We start from the raw sequence: 25,523 nt of genomic DNA on the forward strand, positions 1-25,523 counted from the left end.
GAAAAAACAAATCAGTAAAGGGAAGTCTGAGGAGGGCACAGAATTGAAGAGTACCAATAAGGGTAATTTAAAGGATAAGAGAGAGAGGGGGAAAAGAATATTTTGATTTGACAAATAGAAACTAATGGGGAAAAAATTTAAAAATAAACAAACAAAAACTAACAGATAAGTAAGTACATGGAATCTTGAATAGGGTATGAGATTTTATTGTTTGTCCAGGTTAGTATGATGCTCTGATAAATCCCAGAATGATCTGGACAGTGAATAAAGAAATATTCACAAAGTCCCCTTTGCAATGGGGAGAAATGGGGAAAAAGAGAGCAATATTCAACTTCCCCATTTGGAGAATTTCTGATATTCTAGCAAGCAGTGGGGACAACCAAATCAATAGGCCGAGCCCTCGGTCTTGGGGTTCACATGTATGAAACTTATTCCTGCAAAGGATAGGCTAACTACTTAAAATTAGGCCTAAGAGTCACCCCCAGAGAGCCTCTTTTGTTGCTCAGATGTAGCCTCTCTCCCTAAGCTGAAACGGCAAGTGAACTCACAGTTCTTCCCCTTTACATGGGACTGACTCCCAGGGGAATAAATCTCCTGGCAGCGTGGGACAGAAATCCCAGGATGAGATGGGACCCAACATCAAGGGATTGAGAAAACCTTCTTGACCAAAAGGGGGAAGAGAGAAAGAGACAAAGTAAATTGCCAATGACTGAGAGGTTTCAGAGTTGAGAGGTTATACTGGGGTTATTCTTACACATTATATAAATATCTCCTTTTTCATTTATGCTGTATTGGAGAAGCTGGAGAGAAGTATCTGAAACTGTGGAGCTGTGTTCCAGTAGCCTTGTTTCTTGAAGACGATTGTATAATGATACAACTTTTACAACGTGACTGTGTGAGTGTGAAAACCTTTTGTCTGATGCTCCTTTTAGCTAGGGTATAGACAGATGAATAAAAAATACGGATAAAAATAAACAAATAATACAGAGAACAAAGGTTAAAATAAATTGGGTAGATGAAAATACTAGTGGTCATTGAGAGGGAAGGGTGAGAGGTATGGTATGCACGAATTTTTTCTTTTTTATTTCTTTTTTCTGGAGTGATGCAAACGTTAAAAAAAAAATGATCATGGTGAGGAATATGCTACTATGTGATGATATTGTGAGCCACTGATTGTATACCATGTATGGAATGTTTGTATGTTAAGAATGTTTGTATATTGTTTTATCAACACAAATATTAAAAAGAAACTAATGGATAAATTGTTAGATTCAAGAACTGCTTTTACAGTATTAACTTTGAACATTAATGGACTAACCTCACCAATTAAAAGATACAGATTGGAAGAATGGATTTAAAAATATAATCCATCTATATATTGTTTACAAGAGACCCATCTTAGACCCAAGGACACAAATAGATTGAAAGAGAAAGGATGTCAAAAGATGTTCTATGCAAGCTGTAACCAAAAGACAGCAGGAGTAGCTAGGTCAATATCAGATAAAATAGACTTTAAATGTAAAAATGTCATAAATGACAAAGAAGGACACAACATATTAATAAAAGGAACAATTCACAAAGAGAAAATAACAATCATAAATGTTTATGCTCGCAATCAAGAAACTCCAAAGTACATGAGGCAAACATTAGCAAAACTGAAAGAAATTATAGATGTTTCAGCAGTAAGAGTGGGCGATTTCAATACACCACTCACCACTACAGACAGAACAACCAGGCAGAGGATCAAGAAGAAAATAGAGAACCTAAACAATGTATAAATGAATTAGTCCTAATAAACATATATAGGTCATTACACCCCAAAACACCACGATATACATTCTTCTCAAGGGTACATGGGATGTTCTCCAGGATAGATCATATGCTGGGACACAAACTGAATCTTTATAAATTTAGTAAGATTAAATTATCCAAAGAACTTTCTCTGACCACAATGGAATGAATATGGAAATTAATAATCATCAAAGAACCAGAGCATTCACAGATACATAGAGATTAAACAAGATGCTCTTAAATAGTCAGTGGGTCAAAGAAAAAATTGCAAGAGAAATCAGTAAACATCTGGAGATGAAAGATAATGAGAATACAACATACCAGAACTTATGGGATGTGGCAAAGGCTGTGCTGAGAGGGAGATTCATTGTCCTAAATGCCTATATTAGAAAGCAAGAATGAACTAAAATCGAGGACTTAACTGCTTACCTGGAGAATTAAGAGAAAAAAACAGCCAACTAATCACAAAGCAAATAAGAGATAAAACAAAGATTAAAGTAGACACAAACAAACTGGAAAACAATAAAACAAGAGAAAGAATAAACAAACCAAAATTTATTTCTTTGACAAAATCAATAAAATTGATGGAGCACTAGCTAGATTGACAAAGAAAAAATAGAGAGGATGCAAATAAATCAGAAATGAGAAGGGGGTTGTTACATGGATCCTGAAGAAATTTTAAAAATCATAAATGAATACTATGGACAACTATGTGCCAACAAGCTAGACAATTTAGATTAATTGGACAAACTCCTAGAAACACACAAACTACCTATACTGACTAGAGAAGAAATAGAAGATCTCAACAAACCAATTACAAGTAAAGAGATTCAATCAGTCACCAAAAATCTTCCTACAAAGAAATGGCCAGGACCAGATTGCTTCACATGGGAATTCTATCAAACATTTCAAAAAGAACTTATGCCAATTCTGCTCAAATTCCACCCAAAAAACTGAGGAAAAAGGAATGCTACCTAAATCATCTTTTGAAGCTAACAACACTTTAATACCAAAACTGGATAGACGCTGGGGAGAAAAAAGGAAAACTACAGACCAATCTCCCTAATAGAAGCAAAAATTCTCAAGAAAATACTAGCAAATTGAATCCTATGACACCTTGAAAGAATTATACGTTATAACCAAGTGGAGAATGCAAGGGTGGTTCAACACAAGAAAATTAATTAACAAATAAGAAGGGGAAAATTAGGTGATCATAGTTATTGATGCTGAAAAATCATTCAAAAAAATTCAGCATCCTTTCCTGATAAAAGCACTTCAAAAGATAGGAAGTGAAGGAAACTTCCTCAATAACATAAAGAGCACATATGAAAAACCCAAAGCCAGCATCATACTTAAGAATTCTCCCTAAGATTGGGAATGAGACAAGGATGCCCATTATCAGCATTTTATTCAACACTGTACTAGAAGTCCTCACCTGAGCAATTAGATAGGAGAAAGAAATGGAAGGTATCCAAATAGAAAAGAAAACATAAAACTTTCATTATTTGTAGATGACATGATTCTACACTTATAAAACCCTGAGAAATCTATGACAAAGCTACTTGTGTTAGTTCGTAAGCTGCTGGAATGTGATATACCAGTAATGGAACAGCTGTTAAAAAGGGGAATTTATTAAGTTGCAAGTTTACAGCTCTAAGGCTGTGAAAATGTCCAAATTAAGGCAAGGCTACAAAAATGTCCAATCTAAGGCATCCAGAGAAAGATACCTTGGTTCAAGAAGGCCAGTGATGTTTGGGGGTTCTCTCTCAATTAGGAAGGTAAATGGTGACATCTGCTAGCTTTCTCTCCCAGCTCCTTCGATGGGTTCCCCAGAGCTCTGTGCATTCTGGTGGCTATGTTGTTTCTAAAGCTTTTTCCGAAATGGTTCCCTTTTAAAGGGCTCCAGTAAGCAACCCACCTTGTATGGGTGGAGACACATCCCCATGGAAACCATCTAATCAGAAGTTACCACCCACAATTGGGTGGGTCATACCTCCATGGAAACAATACAAAAATTCCACCCAGCAATACTGAATGAGGATTAAAGGACATGGCTTTTCTGGGATACACAATAACTTCAAATCAGCACACTACTTGAGCTAATAAATTCAGCAAAGTGATGGGATACAAGACTAATGTACAAAAATCAGTAATGTTTCCATACACATACAATGATCTATCTGAGGAGATAATTAAGGAAAAAATTATATTCAAAATAGTGACTGTGTTAGGGTTCTCTGGAGAAACAGAATCAATAGGAAATATCCATAAATATAAAATTTATAAAAGCATCTCACATAACTGTGGGAATGTAGAGTCCAAAATCCATAGAGCAGGCTGTGAAGCTGACGAACTCCACAGGAGAAGCTTGCCAGCCGAAGCAGGAAGAAGAAAACTCTCTCTTCTGAATCCTCCTTAAAAGCCTTCCATTGATTAGATTAAACATCACTCATTGCAGAAAACACTTGCCTTGGATGATTACAAATGGAATCAGCTGTGGATGCAGCCAACATGTTCATGATTTAATTCTATGAAACATCCTCAAAGCAACAGACAGGCCAGCACTTGCCCAACCAGACAAACAGGCACCACCACCTGGCCAAGCTGACACATGAACCTGACCATGACAGCAACCAAAAGAATCTGGTATCTAGGAATAAGCATAACCAGGGATGTCAAAGACTTGTACCCATAAAACTAAAAAACATTGCTAAAAGAAATAAAAATGACGTAAATAGATAGGAAGGTTGAATGCTATTAATATGTCAATTCTACCTAAATTGATCTAAAGATTCAACACAATACCAATCAAAATCCCAACAATCTACTTTGAAGACTTGGAAAAGCTGGTTATCAAATTTATTTGGAAGGGAATGAAACCCTGAGTAGCTAAAGATATCCTAAGAAAAAGAGAGAGAAGTGGGAGGACTATCTCTTCCTGACTTTAAAGCTTACAATAAGCCACAGTGGTCAAATAGCATGGTACTGGTACAAAGATAAAAGTATTGACCAATGGAATCAAATCAAAAGTGCAGATAGACCACCAAATATATGGACAATTGATCCTTGATAAGGCCCCTAAATCCACTGAACTGGGACAGAATAGTTTTTGTAATAACTGGGCATGGGAAAATTGGGTATCAATAGTCAAAAGCATGAAAGAGGACCCCTACCTCACATCCTATACAAAAATTCATTCAAAGTAGATTAAAGACTTATATGTAAGAGTCAGTATCATAAAACTTCTAGAAGAAAATGTAGGGAAACATCTTTAAGATCTAGTTATAGGAAGTAGCTCCTGAAACTTTACACCTAAAGCACAAGCAGTGAAAGAAAAAATAGATAAATGGGAAATCCTTAAGAAGAAGAGTTTCTGTGCCTCAAAGGACTTTGTCAAAAGGTGAAGAGGCAGCCAACACAAGGGGAGAAAATATTTGGACGCATATATCAGACAAAGGCTTGATAGTCTGTGAACATAAAAAAAATTATATAACTCAACAACACAAGAACAAAAAACTCGATTATAAAATGGGCAGAGGATATAGACACTTCTCTGAACAGCAAATACAGATCACTAAAAAACACATGAAGAGACGTTCATTTTCATTAGCTTTAAGAGAAATGCAAATAAAGACGACAATGAGATATCACCTCATGCTATAAGAATGGCTGCTATTAAACAAACAGAAAACTAAACATGTTGGAGAGAATGTGGAGAAATGGGAACACTTATTTACTGCTGGTGGGGATGTGTATAATGATGTAACCATTGTGGAAAACAGTTTGGCAATTCCTCAGAAAACTAAATACTGAGTTGCCCTGTGATCCAGCAATACTCAGTATATGCCCAGAAAAGCAGTGGCACAAATAGACATTTGCACACCGATGTTCATTACAGCACTATTTGCAATTCCCAAAAGATGGAAACAATCCAAGTGCTCATCAACAGACAAGTGACTAAATAAAATGTGATAAATACATATGATGGACTATCATGCAGCAATAAGGTAAAATGAGGTTTCAAAGCATTTGACAATGTGCATGAACACTAAAGAAATATTACTGAGTGAAATAAGTCTAACACAAAAGGAAAGAGACTTTATGATCTCACTATTATGTCTCTGGTAAAAGTAATCTCAGAGGTTAACCTCTAGAATATAGCAGACCTAGAGGTACACAAAAGCTAGAGATGGGAAGGGCTATCCAATGAATTTGAACCTAAATGCAAAGGAATGGATAGAAGTGATGGTAACTAATTAAAAGGGTTATAGTAGCATAATATTGAAGGTGAATATGACTGAAAGGGAACGTATAGTGCCATTTATCCTACTGATTAAATCTACAATTACGTATAAATTCTTGCATGAACTATTTCAAAGGTTTGATAGTGGACAAAGAGTCAATAGTAGAAGGGTATGGTAGAAAACCGAAAACGCATACCATGGCCAGAAATTATCAAGAAGATATCAACCGTACCACAGAATTACCAGGGGCAACTAATTGTGGGGGCAGGGGGTAACAAATGATAAGGGGTAGTTTTTTTTTTTTTTTTTTTTTTTTATTAACGGAAAGAAAAAAAAAGAAATTAACACAACATTTAGAAATCATACCATTCTACATATGCACTCAGTAATTCTTAACATCATCACATAGATGCATGATCATTGTTTCTTAGTACATTTGCATCAGTTTAGAGGAACTAGCAACACAACAGAAAAAGATATAAAATGTCAATATAAAGAAAAGAAATAAAAGTAGTAGTAATAGTAAAAAACAACAACAACAAACAAACCAACAAGCAAACAAAAACAAAAAAAACCCTATAGCTCAGATGCAGCTTCATTCAGTATTTTAACATGATTACTTTACAATTAGGTATTATTGTGCTGTCCATTTTTGAGTTTTTGTATCTAGTCCTGTTGCACAATCTGTATCCCTTCAGCTTCAATTACCCATTGTCTTACCCTGTTTCTAACTCCTGCTGAACTCTGTTACCAATGACATATTTCAAGTTTATTCTCGAATGTCCGTTCACAACAGTGGGACCATACAGTATTTGTCCTTTAGTTTTTGGCTGGATTCACTCAGCATAATATTCTCTAGGTCCATCCATGTTATTACATGGTTCACAAGTTTATCTTGTCTTAAAGCTGCATAATATTCCATCGTATGTATATACCACAGTTTGTTTAGCCACTCTTCTGTTGATGGAGATTTTGGCTGTTTCCATCTCTTTGCAATTGTAAATAACGCTGCTATAAACATTGGTGTGCAAATGTCCGTTTGTGTCTTTGCCCTTAAGTCCTTTGAGTAGATACCTAGCAATGGTATTGCTGGGTCGTATGGCAATTCTATATTCAGCTTTTTGAGGAACCGCCAAACTGCCTTCCACAGTGGTTGCACCCTTTGACATTCCCACCAACAGTGAATAAGTGTGCCTCTTTCTCCGCATCCTCTCCAGCACTTGTCATTTTCTGTTTTGTTGATAATGGCCATTCTGGTGGGTGTGAGATGATATCTCATTGTGGTTTTGATTTGCATTTCTCTAATGGCCAGGGACATTGAGCATCTCTTCATGTGCCTCTTGGCCATCCGTATTTCTTCTTCTGGTAGGTGTCTGTTTAAGTCTTTTTCCCATTTTGTAATTGGGTTGGCTGTCTTTTTGTTGTTGAGTTGAATAATCTCTTTATAAATTCTGGATACTAGACCCTTATCTGATATGTCATTTCCAAATATTGTCTCCCATTGTGTAGGCTGTCTTTCTACTTTCTTGATGAAGTTCTCTGATGCACAAAAGTGTTTAATTTTGAGAAGCTCCCATTTATTTATTTCCTTCTTCAGTGTTCTTGCTTTAGGTTTAAGGTCCATAAAACCACCTCCAGTTGTAAGATCCATAAGATATCTCCCAACATTTTCCTCTAACTGTTTTATGGTCTTAGACCTAATGTTTAGATCTTTGATCCATTTTGAGTTAACTTTTGTATAGGGTGTGAGAGATGGGTCTTCTTTCATTCTTTTGCATATGGATATCCAGTTCTCTAGGCACCATTTATTGAAGAGACTGTTCTGTCCCAGGTGAGTTGGCTTGACTGCCTTATCAAAGATCAAATGTCCATAGATGAGAGGGTCTATATCTGAGCACTCTATTCGATTCCATTGGTCGATATATCTATCTTTATGCCAATACCATGCTGTTTTGACCACTGTGGCTTCATAATATGCCTTAAAGTCAGGCAGCGCGAGACCTCCAGCTTCGTTTTTTTTCCTCAAGATGTTTTTAGCAGTTCGGGGTACCCTGCCCTTCCAGATAAATTTGCTTATTGGTTTTTCTATTTCTGAAAAATATGTTGTTGGGATTTTGATTGGTATTGCATTGAATCTGTAAATCAATTTAGGTAGGATTGACATCTTAACTATATTTAGTCTTCCAATCCATGAACACGGTACGCCCTTCCATCTATTTAGGTCTTCTGTGATTTCTTTTAACAGTTTTTTGTAGTTTTCTTTATATAGGTTTTTTGTCTCTTTGGTTAAATTTATTCCTAGGTATTTTATTCTTTTAGTTGCAATTGTAAATGGGATTCGTTTTTTGATTTCTACCTCAGCTTGTTCATTACTAGTGTATAGAAAAGCTACAGATTTTTGAATGTTGATCTTGTAGCCTGCTACTTTGCTGTACTCATTTATTAGCTCTAGTAATTTTGTTGTGGATTTTTCTGGGTTTTCTACATATAGTATCATATCGTCTGCAAACAGTGATAGTTTTACTTCTTCCTTTCCAATTTTGATGCCTTGTATTTCTTTTTCTTGCCTAATTGCTCTGGCTAGAACTTCCAACACAATGTTGAATAATAGTGGTGATAGTGGACATCCTTGTCTTGTTCCTGATCTTAGGGGGAAAGTTTTCAATTTTTCCCCATTGAGGATGATATTAGCTGTGGGTTTTTCATATATTCCCTCTATCATTTTAAGGAAGTTCCCTTGTATTCCTATCTTTTGAAGTGTTTTCAGCAGGAAAGGATGTTGAATCTTGTCAAATGCCTTCTCTGCATCAATTGAGATGATCATGTGATTTTTCTGCTTTGATTTGTTGATATGGTGTATTACATTAATTGATTTTCTTATGTTGAACCATCCTTGCATACCTGGGATGAATCCTACTTGGTCATGATGTATAATTCTTTTAATGTGTTGCTGGATACGATTTGCTAGAATTTTATTGAGGATTTTTGCATCTGTATTCATTAGAGAGATTGGTCTGTAGTTTTCTTTTTTTGTAATATCTTTGCCTGGTTTTGGTATGAGGGTGATGTTGGCTTCATAGAATGAATTAGGTAGTTTTCCCTCCACTTCGATTATGTTGAAGAGTTTGAGGAGAGTAGGTACTAATTCTTTCTGGAATGTTTGATAGAATTCACATGTGAAGCCGTCTGGTCCTGGACTTTTCTTTTTAGGGAGGTTTTGAATAACTAATTCAATCTCTTTACTTGTGATTGGTTTGTTGAGGTCGTCTATTTCTTCTTGAGTCAAAGTTGGTTGTTCATGTCTTTCCAGGAACCTGTCCATTTCTTCTAAATTGTTGTATTTATTAGCGTAAAGTTGTTCATAGTATCCTGTTATTACCTCCTTTATTTCTGTGAGGTCAGTAGTTATGTCTCCTCTTTCATTTCTAATCTTATTTATTTGCATCCTCTCTCTTCTTCTTTTTGTCAATCTTGCTAAGGGCCCATCAATCTTGTTGATTTTCTCATAGAACCAACTTCTGGTCTTATTGATTTTCTCTATTGTTTTCATGTTTTCAATTTCATTTATTTCTGCTCTAATCTTTGTTATTTCTTTCCTTTTGCTTGCTTTGGGATTAGTTTGCTGTTCTTTCTCCAGTTCTTCCAAGTGGACAGTTAATTCCTGCATTTTTGCCTTTTCTTCTTTTCTGATAAAGGCATTTAGGGCAATAAATTTCCCTCTTAGCACTGCCTTTGCTGCGTCCCATAAGTTTTGATATGTTGTGTCTTCATTTTCATTTGCCTCTAGGTATTTACTAATTTCTCTTGCAATTTCTTCTTTGACCCACTTGTTGTTTAAGAGTGTGTTGTTGAGCCTCCATGTATTTATGAATTTTCTGGCACTCCGCCTATTATTGATTTCCAACTTCATTCCTTTATGATCCGAGAAAGTGTTGTGTATGATTTCAATCTTTTTAAATTTGTTAAGACTTGCTTTGTGACCCAGCATATGGTCTATCTTTGAGAATGATCCATGAGCACTTGAAAAAAAGGTGTATCCTGCTGTTGTGGGATGTAATGTCCTATAAATGTCTGTTAAGTCAAGTTCATTTATAGTAATATTCAGGTTCTCTATTTCTTTATTGATCCTCTGTGTAGATGTTCTGTCCATTGATGAGAGTGGTAAATTGAAGTCTCCAACTATTATGGTATATGTGTCTATTTCCCTTTTCAGTGTTTGTAGTGTATTCCTCACGTATTTTGGGGCATTCTGGTTCGGTGCGTAAATATTTATGATTGTTATGTCTTCTTGTTTAATTGTTCCTTTTATTAGTATATAGTGTCCTTCTTTGTCTCTTTTAACTGTTTTACATTTGAAGTCTAATTTGTTGGATATTAGTATAGCCACTCCTGCTCTTTTCTGGTTGTTGTTTGCATGAAATATCTTTTCCCAACCTTTCACTTTCAACCTATATTTATCTTTGGGTCTAAGATGTGTTTCCTGTAGACAGCATATAGAAGGATCCTGTTTTTTAATCCATTCTGCCAGTCTATGTCTTTTAATTGGGGAATTCAGTCCATTGACATTTAGAGTTATTACTGTTTGGATAATATTTTCCTCTACCATTTTGCCTTTTGTATTATATATATCATATCTGTCTTTCCTTCTTTCTACACTTTTCTCCATGTCTCTCTCTTCTGTCTTTTTGTATCTGACTCTAGTGCTTCCTTTAGTATTTCTTGCAAAGCTGGTCTCTTGGTCACAAATTCTCTTAGTGACTTTTTGTCTGAGAATGTTTTAAATTCTCCCTCATTTTTGAAGGACAATTTTGCTGGATATAGGAGTCTTGGCTGGCAGTTTTTCTCTTTTAGTAACTTAAATATATCATCCCACTGTCTTCTAGCTTCCATGGTTTCTGCTGAGAAATCTACACATAGTCTTATTGGGTTTCCCTTGTATGTGACGGATTGTTTTTCTCTCGCTGCCTTCAAGATCCTCTCTTTCTCTTTGACCTCTGACATTCTAACTAGTAAGTGTCTTGGGGAACGCCTATTTGTGTCTAATCTCTTTGGGGTGCGCTGCACTTCTTGGATCTGTAATTTTAGGTCTTTCATAAGAGTTGGGAAATTTTCAGTGATAATTTCTTCCATTAGTTTTTCTCCTCCTTTTCCCTTCTCTTCTCCTTCTGGGATACCCACTACACGTATATTTGTACGGTTCACATTGTCCTTGAGTTCCCTGATACCTTGTTCAAATTTTTCCATTCTTTTCCGGATAGTTTCTGTTTCTTTTTGGAGTTCAGATGTTTCATCCTCCAAATCACTAATTCTATCTTCTGTTTCTTTAAATCTGTCATTGTAGGTATCCATTGTTTTTTCCATCTTTTTTACTTTATCTTTCACTTCCATAAGTTCTGTGATTTGTTTTTTCAGTTTTTCTATTTCTTCTTTATGTTCAGCCCATGTCTTCTTCATGTCCTCCCTCAATTTATCGATTTCGTTTTTGAAGAGGTTTTCCATTTCTGTTCGTATATTCAGCATTAGTTGTTTCAGCTCCTGTATCTCATTTGAACTATTGGTTTCTTCGTTTGACTGGGCCATATGTTCAATTTTCTGAGCGTGATCCGTTATCTTCTGCTGGCGTCTGGGCATTTAGTCAGATTTCCCCGGGTGTTCGACCCCACAGGTTGAAAGATTTTTCTGCACAGTCTCTGGGTTCTGTTCTTCCTATCCTGCCCAGTAGGTGGCACACGTGGCACACGCCTGTCTGTGGGTTCCACCAGCGAAAGTTGTTGTGGGTCCCTCAACTCTGGAAAACTCTCGCCGTAGGGGAGGTTCGGCAACCGAAGCGTCTTGGAAGAATGCCAGCCGGCCCGGGGTTCCAAACGCGGGGAGGGTCGCCGGCTGTCGCAGCACAGGAGAGCGTCCGGCCAAATTAGCTAGTCGGCCCGGGGCACCAAGCGTGGCGGGAGGGCGCCAGCTGTCGCAGCCCGGGAGAGTGCACTGCTCCCAGCCGACGGGGGAGTCACGTGTTTGGAAGGGATCCCCCGGTCACTGCTCTCCGCAGTCTGGGGATTTCCGACCCAACTATCTCAGTTGTTCCGGGGGGCCTCGTGTGGTAGGGGCACCAGCCGCCGCGGCCTAAGGGGACCGCCTGTCCAATTCTACCAGCTGGCCTGGGAAGGTGGAAGGGAGGGACTCCGGTCGCTTGCTGTCCCACCCAGGAAAGCCCGTGCCCCTTGGTGATCTCACCGGAGCTGGTTCTCCCAGATAGTCAGCCGTTCCAGGATGGGGTACGCTGTCCCTTTGATTTCCCTCGTGGCTCCGGGAGCTGCTCTGTATTATCTCCACTCCCCCAGTAGTTGTTCTGGAGGAGGAAAGGTGAGGGCGGCAAGGCTGTCGAGGCTGGTGGCGGAGGAGCACGGTGAAGGTGGGGGAAGAGGGCACCGTGTTGGTTGGAGAGCAGCCGGAGCAGGAGGGGGAGGAGGGGGGTAGGGAGGTCGGGCGGAGAGAGAGAGGGGGTAGGGAGGTCGGGCGGCTCGGCTGCTGCGGGGCGCGTGCGCCGCGCGGCGGTCCGGCGGAGAGAGAGAGGGGGTAGGGAGGTCGGGCGGCTCGGCTGCTGCGGGGCGCGTGCGCCGCGCGGCGGTCCGGCGGAGAGAGAGAGGGGGTAGGGAGGTCGGGCGGCTCGGCTGCTGCGGGGCGCGTGCGCCGCGCGGCGGTCCGGCGGAGAGAGAGAGGGGGTAGGGAGGTCGGGCGGCTCGGCTGCTGCGGGGCGCGTGCGCCGCGCGGCGGTCCGGCGGAGAGAGAGAGGGGGTAGGGAGGTCGGGCGGCTCGGCTGCTGCGGGGCGCGTGCGCCGCGCGGCGGTCCGGCGGAGAGAGAGAGGGGGTAGGGAGGTCGGGCGGCTCGGCTGCTGCGGGGCGCGTGCGCCGCGCGGCGGTCCGGCGGAGAGAGAGAGGGGGTAGGGAGGTCGGGCGGCTCGGCTGCTGCGGGGCGCGTGCGCCGCGCGGCGGTCCGGCGGAGAGAGAGAGGGGGTAGGGAGGTCGGGCGGCTCGGCTGCTGCGGGGCGCGTGCCAAGGGGTAGTTTTAATTTGATAGTTGGTGATGCTGTGTCATGGACCAATGAAAATCGCCTAAAATGAAGAATGTTGCTGATTGTACAACCAAGTGAGGATGCTGTAAGACATGGTTTGTTTATTTTGGACATTACCCATGATGCCCAATAAATGGGGGGAGCCAAAGTTACAATGAATGAGAAGCAGAATGGCAAACTGTCATAAGTTGATATGATGGACTATGGAGCAGCTTTAAAAAAGGAAGGACGTCGAGAGGCATGCAACAAACTGAATAAACCTTAGGGACAATGTGTTGTGCAAAATAAACCAGAAACAAAAGAACAAATATGCTAAGATCTCTTTCAGAAAATACTTATAAGAAAATGAGAGAAAATCTTAACAAATAGATTGTAAGCCCTGATAGCAGTCACACTTAGTCTGAAGTTGTAAATGTGTTTGTAGATTCTGAGACACTAAGCTGTATATGTATCAGCTGGTATGTTTTTTGGAACTTTGAATAACTCTGTGACACCTAAGACCCAGAAATGGAGTGTTGTAACCCTGAAAATTAGAGTAGCTATATATAATAATAGTTACAGTAACAAAAAAGAGATCAGGCCTCAGTCAGAGTTAAAAACAAAGCCAATCTAGATGGGTCTAAGGTCAATCAGAATACAGGGTAAAAGATGATAATGTATGTACTCTAGACCTTCATCTACCGTATGAGACCAAAGGCAGAGAGGTTTATTATATCCAGAACCTAAATTTTCTGTAACACACAGTATAAATCAAACTGACTGGATAGCTCTTTTAAACAACCCAAACTCCCGGGGTCCAGAACAGGAATGAGGCCTTGTAATTCTGTGTAGCTTAATGTAAAACTAGGATACATCTCGGACTATGGTGGGCTGATGATTAAAAAGTATTATTAGAGCCCTTGAGGATTCAAAGTGGGGCAGAATATATATATTTGGATCTATTATCTACCTACCTATCTATGTGTCTATATCTATATCTATATATGGATCTATTAAATTTTCCCATCTGGGAAACCCCAGGGACCGTCTCAACCAATGAGAACTCCCAAGAAAATAGGCCAAACCCTTGATTTTGAGGCTCGCTCTTCTGAAACTTATTTTTCTAAGGGACAAGCTAAGACTACCCATAATGAAACCTAAAGTTGCTTCCAAGAAACCTCTTTTGTTGCTCACATCATGGACTCTCTCTCTCCAAGCCCAACTCTGCAAGGAAAATCAGTGCCCTGCCCCCTACACGGGAATGACATTCAGGGCTGAAAATCTCCCTGGCAATATGGGGCATGACTTCTGGGGATGAATCTAGCCCTGGCACTGTGGGATTGACAATGCCTTCTGGACCAAAAGGGGGGAAAGAAGTGTAATAAATTAACACATCAGTGGCCATAAGAAACCAAATAGAGTCAAGAAACTATTCTGGAGGCTACTCTGGTGCAAGCTTCAGTTGGATAATGCTAATTCCCATGGTTTGTTAACCCCCAACCACCATCACTCTTGTTGATGCCTAAGAACACTAGGGCTCACACTGAGACTCTATAAAGATTTCATGCACTAAGTTTGCTTTCCTGAAACCTATAATTCCCGGAGGGTTCCTGGGTCAGATAAATCCTGAAACCGAGAAGGACTAGACTAGGCTCTCCAAGATTATCAATTGATTACATCTCCCTATCCTTTAGTGTCGACACCCCTTTTCAACATGAAAAAGTTGGAATGGGCATTGCCTAAAGATCTCTATAGATTGGGAGAGGGATCAGAGGAGAAGAAGGAGGTATCACAGAGAAAATAGGATTTAACATACAAGTAAATTATATGTTACTGCTGAATCACTATATTAATATTCCTTCTAGCTGCCAGTGTTTTGGAGAAGCTAGAAGGAAAAATCTAGATTTTTTCCTAGAATGGTAGCACATGGCAAAATCTGGAATCTGTTCTGTAACTACTTGTTGAAGTGTGGTTTGAAATTTTTTTTCTTTGTTTTGTAAATATGTTACTTTTTACAATAAAAAATGCTTAAAAAGTATATATCATAAAGTGTCCCTTCCATTATTTTTGGTATAGTTAAAATCATAAAAATAAATGAAGTTAAAGTCAACAAATTATTCCCCATTTATAAATAATTTCCACCAATGATTTCCAATTTCAAATACCTATAAAATCATCAACAACTCAAACAAGGAGACAATATCACTGAGACAAGAGTTAAAATGGCTAAAAGCAATGAAAGTAAGTCACATAGATGAAACCGACAGTGAGAATCCTGCAGCCTCAACTGCCCATGCTGTTTACTGGGCCACTCTAACCATTAGTTCAAATGAGAGTGATAGATAAGTATTCATCCTTGCCTTCACTACTTTTGCAGACTCTTCAGGATCTTCTTTCTATAGATTCAGCTCACCTAGAGCCTGAGCAAATTAATTTGGTAGACATCATTGATTACTTACCCAATTTTTATTTTCCCTTATTCTCCACTTTCATATTCCCTGTTTTGTTCATTACACTCACGGAATTAATTTTGATTGGTCTAGGCCAGTTGTCCCCAGTCATTGGTCTAGGGATGGGCATGAGATCCAGTTCTGGCCAATGAGATATATGAAGAACTGTTTCTGGGTTCTGGAAAAGTTTTGCCTCCTTAATGAAAAAAATGCAAAGTAAGCTCTTTGGCCTCACCCTTTTACTTTCCCTGAAAACAAGATATTTTGAGCTTCCACAATCATTTTCAGGCATGTGAGCAAAACATCCAAAACACGCTGAGGAAGCAGAACAACAAAGACTGGAAAACTGGATCTTTTATGACATTTCTGGAATGCAGTACCAACCCTGGAATCCCTATATCCAAACATACTGTTATATGTAATCATTAATTGACTTTAACAGAGTTTAAGACACTGTTGGTCAAATCTACTGTAACTTGTAGTTAAAAGCTATCCTAATACTGTTAGTAAAACTCCTAATACCTAGACACTCAATTCATTTTAATTTAAATAAAATTAATAGTCAATCCAAATATCACTAGATTCAAATGTACATTGTAGAGTATATATCTAGTCTATCTGAAGAGTATGTCTGCAGTGAGCCCTGGGCACCAAAAGTCCTGCAAAGTTCATGCCTTCACTTACCCTATCATATTGTGGTCTGATGTCTGGTTTCTTGATTTGCTTTTCAGTGTGGTTGGATGCATGTCTTGAAACAGCTCAGTTTTATGAATCCCTGCATGCTCCTATCCCTTGCCCTTCTTAGCGCTGGACACTCCATCAGACCAGTTTGGACTTTTCTCTGCACATTGCTATAAAATGCTGGTCACCATTGCATCTTCTCTTTCTGCTTCTTTCTACAACCTTGAGAATAACCACCCTGGAGTGGAATGAATAGGAGTCTGGCAGTGGAAGAGAAATGGAATTAGAACAGAGGTTTGAATAATCCATCAGCTGGCTAAGCCATTTCTGAATAATTCATCAACTAACTAATCTGACCCTATCATCCTGCCTACACATCTAGGAAAGCAGAAAAGAGCCTTCAGGCAGCTAGCAGTTTAGCTTCTTCCAGTGAACTCTGATGTCTCCGGGCAAAGCAAAGAATTGTTTGTGCCACCACCACATCCATGGGGCTTGGAAAGCGAAGCCATCCAGTTACATGTTCTTCTTTGTGGTTTCACTAGCACTACAGTAAAATACTTCAGGCAGAGGAAACAAAACATCAAAGAATTCAAAGGAAATGAAGTCACCAGAATCAACTTCCCAGTGTTCCCAGAAAGTGAATCTTAATGGTTTTGAAAAAAGAAACCAAAACAGCACATTAAAAAATCTGATTCCAGACCTTGCTTCCTTCTCAAGAACAATAATGTATGTATTTCTGTCTCCCCATGGACTCATATATTAAGCACTCCAGATCATTAAAAGGAAAGTAGGGGCCACAGTGACACATCAGGCAGAGTTCTTGCCTGCCATGCCTGAGACCCCAGTTCATTTCCCAGTGTCTGCCCATGCAAAAAAAAAAAAAAAAAAAAAAGGAAAGTAGAACTATACTTCTTTGTAGCATGGAGGAGTGAAGCAAGTTATTGATGTGTTATTGATGTGCTGTCTGTCTTTGATATAGGAAGTTTACATACTAGGAAAAAAGTAGTTTGATCCATAGAATGTCTCCACACAGCTGATACTAGGGCAGCTATATAGCAGGGTCTGAAAAGTTGATGAGATTGAGCAATAAGTAGCCAGAAACCAAACCATGATATTATATATTGAGTTATAATGATTCCAAGGTGTTTTCTGCCATTGGTTGAGAAGGAAAAATACAATGGAGTAGAAGCAGATATGTCATAAATGCCCTTAATTGGCCTTGACAACAGTATATTCTTCCATTCTCCACATCTTCAATCCTTTGCTGTCACCCTTTTGCTGGACACCATGCTGGGCTCATAGTAGCCTCAAGCAAAACCTCTTGCCCATGGGATTTCACAAACTAGTGTACAGAATTCTTCAAGTACAGGCCTTGATTTAATCATCTTTGGGTACTACTCCTTGCCTTTATTTGAACCGTATGGAATTCCATAGAATGTGTAGCCAGAAGAAACCTTAGACATAACTGTCAGTAAAGGGGAGAAGAAAGAAAATCAAAGGTTTGAATGATCCATCAACTGGTTTACGTATTTTTGAATAATTAAGAAACCGGCCACTACAAACTAGCACCTATCATGCAGCCTGGCACACAGTCAAGGTGCTCAATAACATTTATTTAATAGATTAAGGAACCTTCTCTATACATGAATACATAAAAAGGCAAACCCATGTCTGAGAGGTGAAAGATCAAATGGGGGAAGTCTCCCAATCTCTATTTCATCACTCTGCCAGAAAGTGTGACATTCAAATGAAAATAAGATCTTTTATCATTGATCGAGACCTTTTTTTTTCTGTCATTCACTCTTTGAGGCTCTTCTCATCTTGCTTTGACCAGCTTCTTAAATTTCAACAGAGCTTTAAGTAAATGTATTGACATATAGCATGCAGACAAAAAGTACACAAACTATAAGCAAACAGCTCAAAGTGATTTTTACAATGTAATCATACCCGGTTAATACCATCAGGATTAAGCAATAGAGAAATAAAATCACATGCCCCCCTCATGCCACTGCCTTTACTCCTTCTCCCTTCACACACAGATGCATGCACACACACGTAACTGCTATCACTGTAGATTATTTTCTCTTATTTTAAAATTTTATGTAAATAAATTATTAACTATGTACTCTTTTTTAGATTATGCATTTACATTTGTTCTTTTTTATTGTAAATATGGAATTGTATTGCAAAATATAGCATACATGCAAAAAAGCAATAAATTGCAAAGTACATTGTAACAAGTAGTTATAGAACAGATTTCAGAGTTTGGTATGGGTTACAGTTCCACAATTTTAGGTTTTACCTTCTAGCTGATCCAAAACACTGGAGACTAAAAGCAATATCAATATAATGATTTAACAGTTATTCTCATTCGTTAAATTCTAGTGTCTCTGTTCTAACTATTCCTTCTCCTTTGATCCTTCTTCCACTATTTAGGGGTATTTGGGCTACCCCCATTCTAACTTTTTCATATTGGAAAGGGGTGTTGATAATGTGGGATAAGGGGATGGAAATAGATGATGGTCTGGAGAGGCTGGACCCTCTGGATTTCCAGACTTATCTGGCCTAGAAACCCATCTGGATGTTGTAAGTGTCTGGAAAGTAATCTTAGTGTGTGACATTTTTATAGATTCTCAGTAGAGCCCTTGGTGTTCTTTGGCATTGACAGGAATAGTTTGGGTTGGGGTTTGGCAAACTGTGGTAATGAGCAATACCTTGTTGAAGCCTCTTGAGTCTATTTGAACTCTCTTAGCCGCTAATACCTTATTGTTGCATTTATTTTCCCCCTTTTGGTTAGGAAGGTGTTGTTGATTCAAGATGCAAGAGCCAGGCTCATCCCTGGGAATCATATCCCACATTGCCAGGGAGGCTTTCACCCCCGGATGTCATGTCCCATGTAGAGGGAAGGGTAATGATTTTCCTTGCAGAGTTGGGCTTAGAGAGAGAGAGGATACATCTGAGCTACAAAAGAGGTTTTCTGGAAGTACTTCTTAGGCATGACTATAGGTAGGCTTAATTTCTCTGTTACAGAAATTAGCTTTACAAGAGTAAGCCTCAAGATCAAGGGCTTGGCCTACTGACTTGGGAGTCCCTAATGTTTGAGACAGTGTCAGAGGTTTCCCCCATGGTAAAGTACTTTGCCAGTACTTTTTAATTATCTGCCTGATACCCTAGGATGTATGTTTCCAGGTATTACATTAAACTATACAGAATTACATGCCCTCATTCCCATTCTGGGCTCCATGTGTTTGGATTGTTTAAATGAGCTATCCAGACAGGTTGAGTTAGAGTGTGTGCTACAGAAAATTTAAGTTTTGGACAACATAATCCTCTCTTCCTTTGGTCTCATAAAGTAGGTGAAGTTCTAAAATACAGTACAATATCCTCCTTACCCCTGTGTTCTAATTTACCTTAGAACCACCCTATAGGCTTCATCCTAATTAATGCCTGGTCTCTTTTTCAGTTTCTTTAACAGTTGTTACATGTAGCAATGCTGACTTTCAGAGCTTCAGAACTCCAACTCTGAATCTTAGGTGTTACACAGGCAGCCAAAATTCCAGGGAGATACCAGGTTATACATATGTAGCACAACATCTCAAAATCTAGAAATAACATTTACAGCTCCAGGCTAAATGTGACTACTATAAGAGTTTACATCTAGGCCCCAATTTTCTTATAAGTATTTTCTAAAAGAGACTATACAATGTTTGTTCTTTTCATTCTGGCTTATTTTGCATCATATAATGTCCCCAAGTTTCACTCACCTCGTTGTGTACCCTAGGACTTCATTTCTAGGTGCACAGTATTCTATCCTATGTATGAATCATATTTCACCATTCTACTTCTCAGTGTATCCTCCAGCCACTGGGCATCATGGATAATGTCCAAAGTCAACAGTTTATGTCTCATATCATCTTCACTTAGTTGTACAATCATCAACACTCTCAATTTTAGACAATTTTCATTACTCCAAGGAGAAAAATAACCAATAAACACACCCTCACCAAATAGAATATTCAAACCTCCCCTTAACTCTTGTCCTTTCCCCCCAGTTCCCCTGGTATTGCTGTGGTGCTGTGGATGCCCTCCTGTTAAACACAGAACATAGCACGCAATCTCTTAGCTAGGTACTCTTTTTCATCTAGTTTCTTTCACTCAACATTATGTTTGTGAGAATTCATTTCTGGGGTTGTGTGTAGCAGTAGTTCATTCAAATTTATTGCTGTATAGTTTTCCATCATGTGTATATGCACACATTTACACACACACACACATACCACAATTTGTTTATCCTTTCTCTAGCTGATGGATATTTGCATTGCTCTCAGTTTGAAGCTATTATGAATATGTTTATATAAACAGTCTAGTTCATGTCTCTTGGTGCCTATATGCACCCATTCCTTCTTTACAAACACCAAAAAATGGAATTGCCAACCATAAGTGTATATTAACCTTTATTAAAAACTGCAAAACATCTTTCCAAAATGGTTGCATTAATGTACATTTCTCTCAGCAGTGAATGAGAGTGCTGATGCCTCTCTTCCTTACCAACATTTAGTAATGCCTTGTTTCATTTTACTTTGTCTAGCCATTAGGGTAAGTATATGAGAGCTCACCAGGGTTTTAATTTCCTTTTCCTAATGACTGATGCTCTTGTGTGCCTTTGCATGTGTGTGGTGGCCATTTAGAGACCTTCTTTTATAAATTACCTGTTCAAATCCTTTGCTCACTTTTAAACTGAGTTGTCCTTCTTTTACCTAGTGTATAAGACTTCTTCATATACTCAGGATAGAAGTCCTTTGTCACACTTTTGCTTTGCAAATTTTCATTACTTTTTTACTCTCTCAAAAGAGTATTCTAGTGAGCAGAAATTCTTAATTTTAATGAAGTCCATTGTATCCATCTTTTTCTTTAGGGCATTCTTTTTGTGTCCTGTTTAAAAAGATTTTGCCCACCCCAAGTTGGTGAAGATATGTTCCAGTGTTGTCTTCAAGAACTGTCCCATGAAATAAGGTGGCCACTTGTCACATGAGGCTATTTAAACTAATGAAAATTAATTAAAATTATGAGCTAATTTCCTCAATCACACTAGCCACATTTCAATGGCCGTTAGCAATAAGTTGTTATTGTCTACTGGACTGTGACATTTTTATCATCACAGAAAGTTCTATCGGAAAGTGCTGGTCTAGAAACTTTGTTGTTTTACTTCCACATTAGTATCCATAATTTAATGTGTATCTAATCTAATGTTTCTAATTGTGTATGATGTGAGATGGGGCACTTCAATCTTTTACTGTGCTCACTGAAAGGATGTATGAAATCAGAACATTTGCATCAGATTTTGCATGAACAGGAAAATAAAATTTTAATGTGTTACACCACCGAGATTTTGTTGTTTGTGTGATTTAGCTACCAGTGTTCCTGACCTTAATGAATAGAGTTTATAATGCTACTATTTGTCTTCTTGTTCCACCATTTTGGGGGGAGGGGGAGGGGCAAGTGCATGGTCCGAGAATCAAACCCAGGTTTCCCGCATGGCAGACAAGCATTCTACCAATGAACTACCCGTGCACCCTCCATCATTTTTTAAACTTCACTTTCAGAGCATGCTTTCTTTGGGGCTAGGGCTTTAGGTCCTCATTACAGTAGTTTTTCTCCCCTTTTCAAGAAACAACTCAATTCCAGACTGTTTGGAAACACATCTGCAGTCTTCCCTTCAATCCCTGGATCTTTGGAATGGGGAGCACATAGATTCACACACACAAGATAAAATATTTTTTATTGAATTTGCACCAGATGCTATGTGCAAATGACTCTCCACCAGATTATGTCACCAGCTTTCATAAGAATAATACCCCAAACTTCCCTATCTGATTGACTCCACAAAATATTACCTGATCATTGTACATGTGTGCATGCCTCCTACAGAGTTTACAAGTTGGAAAAGAACCATTGTAGGATCTAGCTTTCATAAATACTCTGTCTCCTTGTAAGCTATCAAGAACAAAAGAGTTACTACACAAAATTTATAAATGATGTAGAAGGAGTCGCATTTCTCTTAAGGAGTGCTGAATCTGAAACCTTGAGGGAGGAGAGGTTGCCCACTTGGGGAGTGTCTGGGGACTCTTTGGGATTGGATAATTGCATGGAATTGTCAATAACATCTGAATCATAAAGGTGAAGCAAAGAAGCAGCATCTTTGACCAAATATGAAAACCTAAATCTCTCATTATGTGTCTTAGATCAAGTTCCCGAGAAGCAGATCAGGAGAAGAGGATCTGTATGCAAATGTTAATTAAGGAAATGCTCCCAGGGAGTGGAGGCAGTATGAGAGGAAAAAAGAAGCTGAAACAAAGATATGATTTCAAGAGAAGTCCTGGTCTTAATCTGCTATCACAGGGGAGTTCTGAAGTTTACATTACTCCATTCAAGGCAAGTGAGATCAGCTTTCATAATCCGATATGAGCCAATCATTGGTTGGAAGCCTCTGTGAGTGGGAGACCAGTGCAGGATATAAGTCCTGGGCATAGCCAGACATCTGTTCATGTGGGCACAGTGGCTCCAGCAGCCTGCACACAGACACCCAAAGTGAGTCACAATGCAGTTCATTAAAGGCAAAAATACACAGATGCTAGGGAAGGAACACCAGGAAACCAGAGAAAGGACTAGGGTGGTACAAGAGAAGCACCTTGGGTGTCCATGACATGAGCTTTAGGGACAAGTATAAACCTAATGGCAGGCACCAAAGCCAGAGGTGAGGATCCAGGTAAAAAAAAAAAAAAAAAGCAATGGTGCCAGACACTCCATAGTCCAGCCATCTGGTTTACCAGTTGACCCCATTGAGCATGATTGAGTTTTTCTGAGTTATAGGCACAGAATCAGAACAGACTAATTTGGGTGACTCTATCTGATTGATTTTATTGCATAAATTCCCTAACTTGCCCTAGGGTACAAGATCTAGCATCTTAATCCAGCTCCTCAGATCCCACTCCAGGTACTATTCATCCAAGGGGTTCCCTGGATGATAAAAAGAGTCAAGTCACTCACAACAGTAATAACACAATTTGCTGTAATTTTTTTTCCTCTCTCAAGGCTTCTTGGGCTGGTGGAAAAGAAAGGTCAAATGAATTTAATGATCTTATTAGCAATTTTGAGAGCAGTGTTGCTTTTTGATTAAAACATAATTATTAAAACCGAGCAAAAATTCAAAATGAAAAATCAAATTCAATTTTTGTGTAGAGAGCACAAGACTAAAAGACTATCCTCTCCCTTTTATAAGTACCTTTCCCAAGGTGTGAAAAGATTCAATGATAGCTATACAATTTTCCTAATCCTTTAGAACCAGCCAAAATGTAGATAAAACAGAGAGCTAGCTTAGAACAGATTCCTTGCCTTAGTTTCAGCTGCCTCAATGTGGTCATTTCAAGACAGCTTCCCAAAGTTAATTATGTTTTCCTGTAAAAAATGTGGCATTAATTGTAAGTGTAGAGGATTAAAATGGAATGTATAATATACTACTCAGATGGTTTGTTGTATTTTTCCCCCAAATAAGAATATCTCACATGATGTGCCTGTAATGGTATTAATTATTTATCACTCTATATGGAGTAAACATCAATTATAATAAAGTGTAAAAGGGTTATTAGCTTTTCTGAACAATAAATAAAGTAGAAGTTGTGAGATCAATATGATGAATATATTAAGTTAAAATTCTCTTTTGTCCTCACAGTTGATAGGATTTTATGAACCAATCTCATGAAAGTGCTATAGACATTTAAAAAAGAAATATATTAAATAAAAATAAAATCTATTAGAGATGGTAATTGTAAATATTTAATGATATAATTAAGTCTTATTAATGTAACATTCTCTATTTTTCAGATTAAAAATTCACTGGATTGTCATCCCTTTCATCTTAATCAGACACCGTGTTTGTTGTAATTATTTGTTATGTACTTTCATTAACATTTGATGAATATTAACTGTTTGGAATAAAACCATATTTTTTCTTTAGCCCTGAAGAGAAATGGGGGTTACCTCACAGCTAGCAGATGGATAGCCAGAAAAGAAATGGAGAGTTATTATCCTAACTCTTCTGTGCCAACAGCAGGGAGAAATTCAGGGTTCTTAGAGTTTGGCCTCTTGTTTCAGCCATGAAGGACCTTGGCTCTGCTACACCCGAGGAAGCCCCATCTTAGCATCACCTGAGAAGCACAAGGTTTGGAGTGAGGTTGAAATGGATTCAAGCAGCATCTGGTACCTTCCCCTTTAACTGTGATTAAGTTGCTAAAGCTCCCTAAGTTTCCTTATCTATAAAATGGGAATGAGAACGCCTTCCTTGCAGTCTAGCTGTGAGGATTAGTAAGAATAAATGGATAGCCCAGAGGGGATACTCAATAAAGAAAAAATAATAATTAGATTCACCTCTTGAGTACTTGGGAAAGAAGGCAGTAGAATGGTTTCTAATTCACTGTAGCTAGAGAAATAAGGAAGTAATATTTTATATCCGATGGCACAGTTCTTTTCAAAGAGCATGCACTGAAAGTTAGTGAGAACTATTATGCTTCAAAAGACATCATTAGGAAAATTAAAAGACAAGCCACAGTCTGGAAGAAAATATTGACAAATCCCATCTCTGATAAAGAATTTGTATTCAGAACATATAAAGAACTCTTACAATCAATAAGATGATGAAATAAATTTTAAAATAGGCAAAATGTTTGAAAAGACTGAGAAGATATATGAATGTCAATAAGCCCATGAAAAATGCTCCACATCATTAGACATTAGGAAAATGCTAATTAAAACCATAATGAGTTATTTATACCCCCTTCCCTCCATACCCACTAGAATGGTTATAATTTTAAAAAAAAAAACAATAATAGCAAATGTTGGTGAGTATATGGAGCAACTGGATTCTTCATATATTACTGGTAGGAATGTAAAATGATGCAGCCACTTTAAAAAACAGTTTGGGAGTTTCTTAAAAAGTTAAACACAGGCATAACATACGACCCAGCAATTCTACTTCTAGGAACCAGAAAAAAAAAAACATGTACATACAGAGACTTGTATATTATAGCAGCATTATGATAGCAAGAACTAGAAACAATGTAAAGACCTATTAACCAGTAAGCTGATAAACAAAATGTGGTATATACATAAAATGGAATGTTATTCAGCAATCAAAAGGAAAGAACTACCAATACATGCTACAGTATCGGTGAACCTTAACAATATCATACTAGGTGACTAAAGCCAGCTGCAAAAAATCACATATTGTATGATTGAGTCAATTACATGAAATA

The sequence above is a fragment of the Tamandua tetradactyla genome, chromosome 15 (assembly GCF_023851605.1).
Source record: "Tamandua tetradactyla isolate mTamTet1 chromosome 15, mTamTet1.pri, whole genome shotgun sequence".
Classification (NCBI taxonomy): Eukaryota; Metazoa; Chordata; class Mammalia; order Pilosa; family Myrmecophagidae; genus Tamandua; species Tamandua tetradactyla.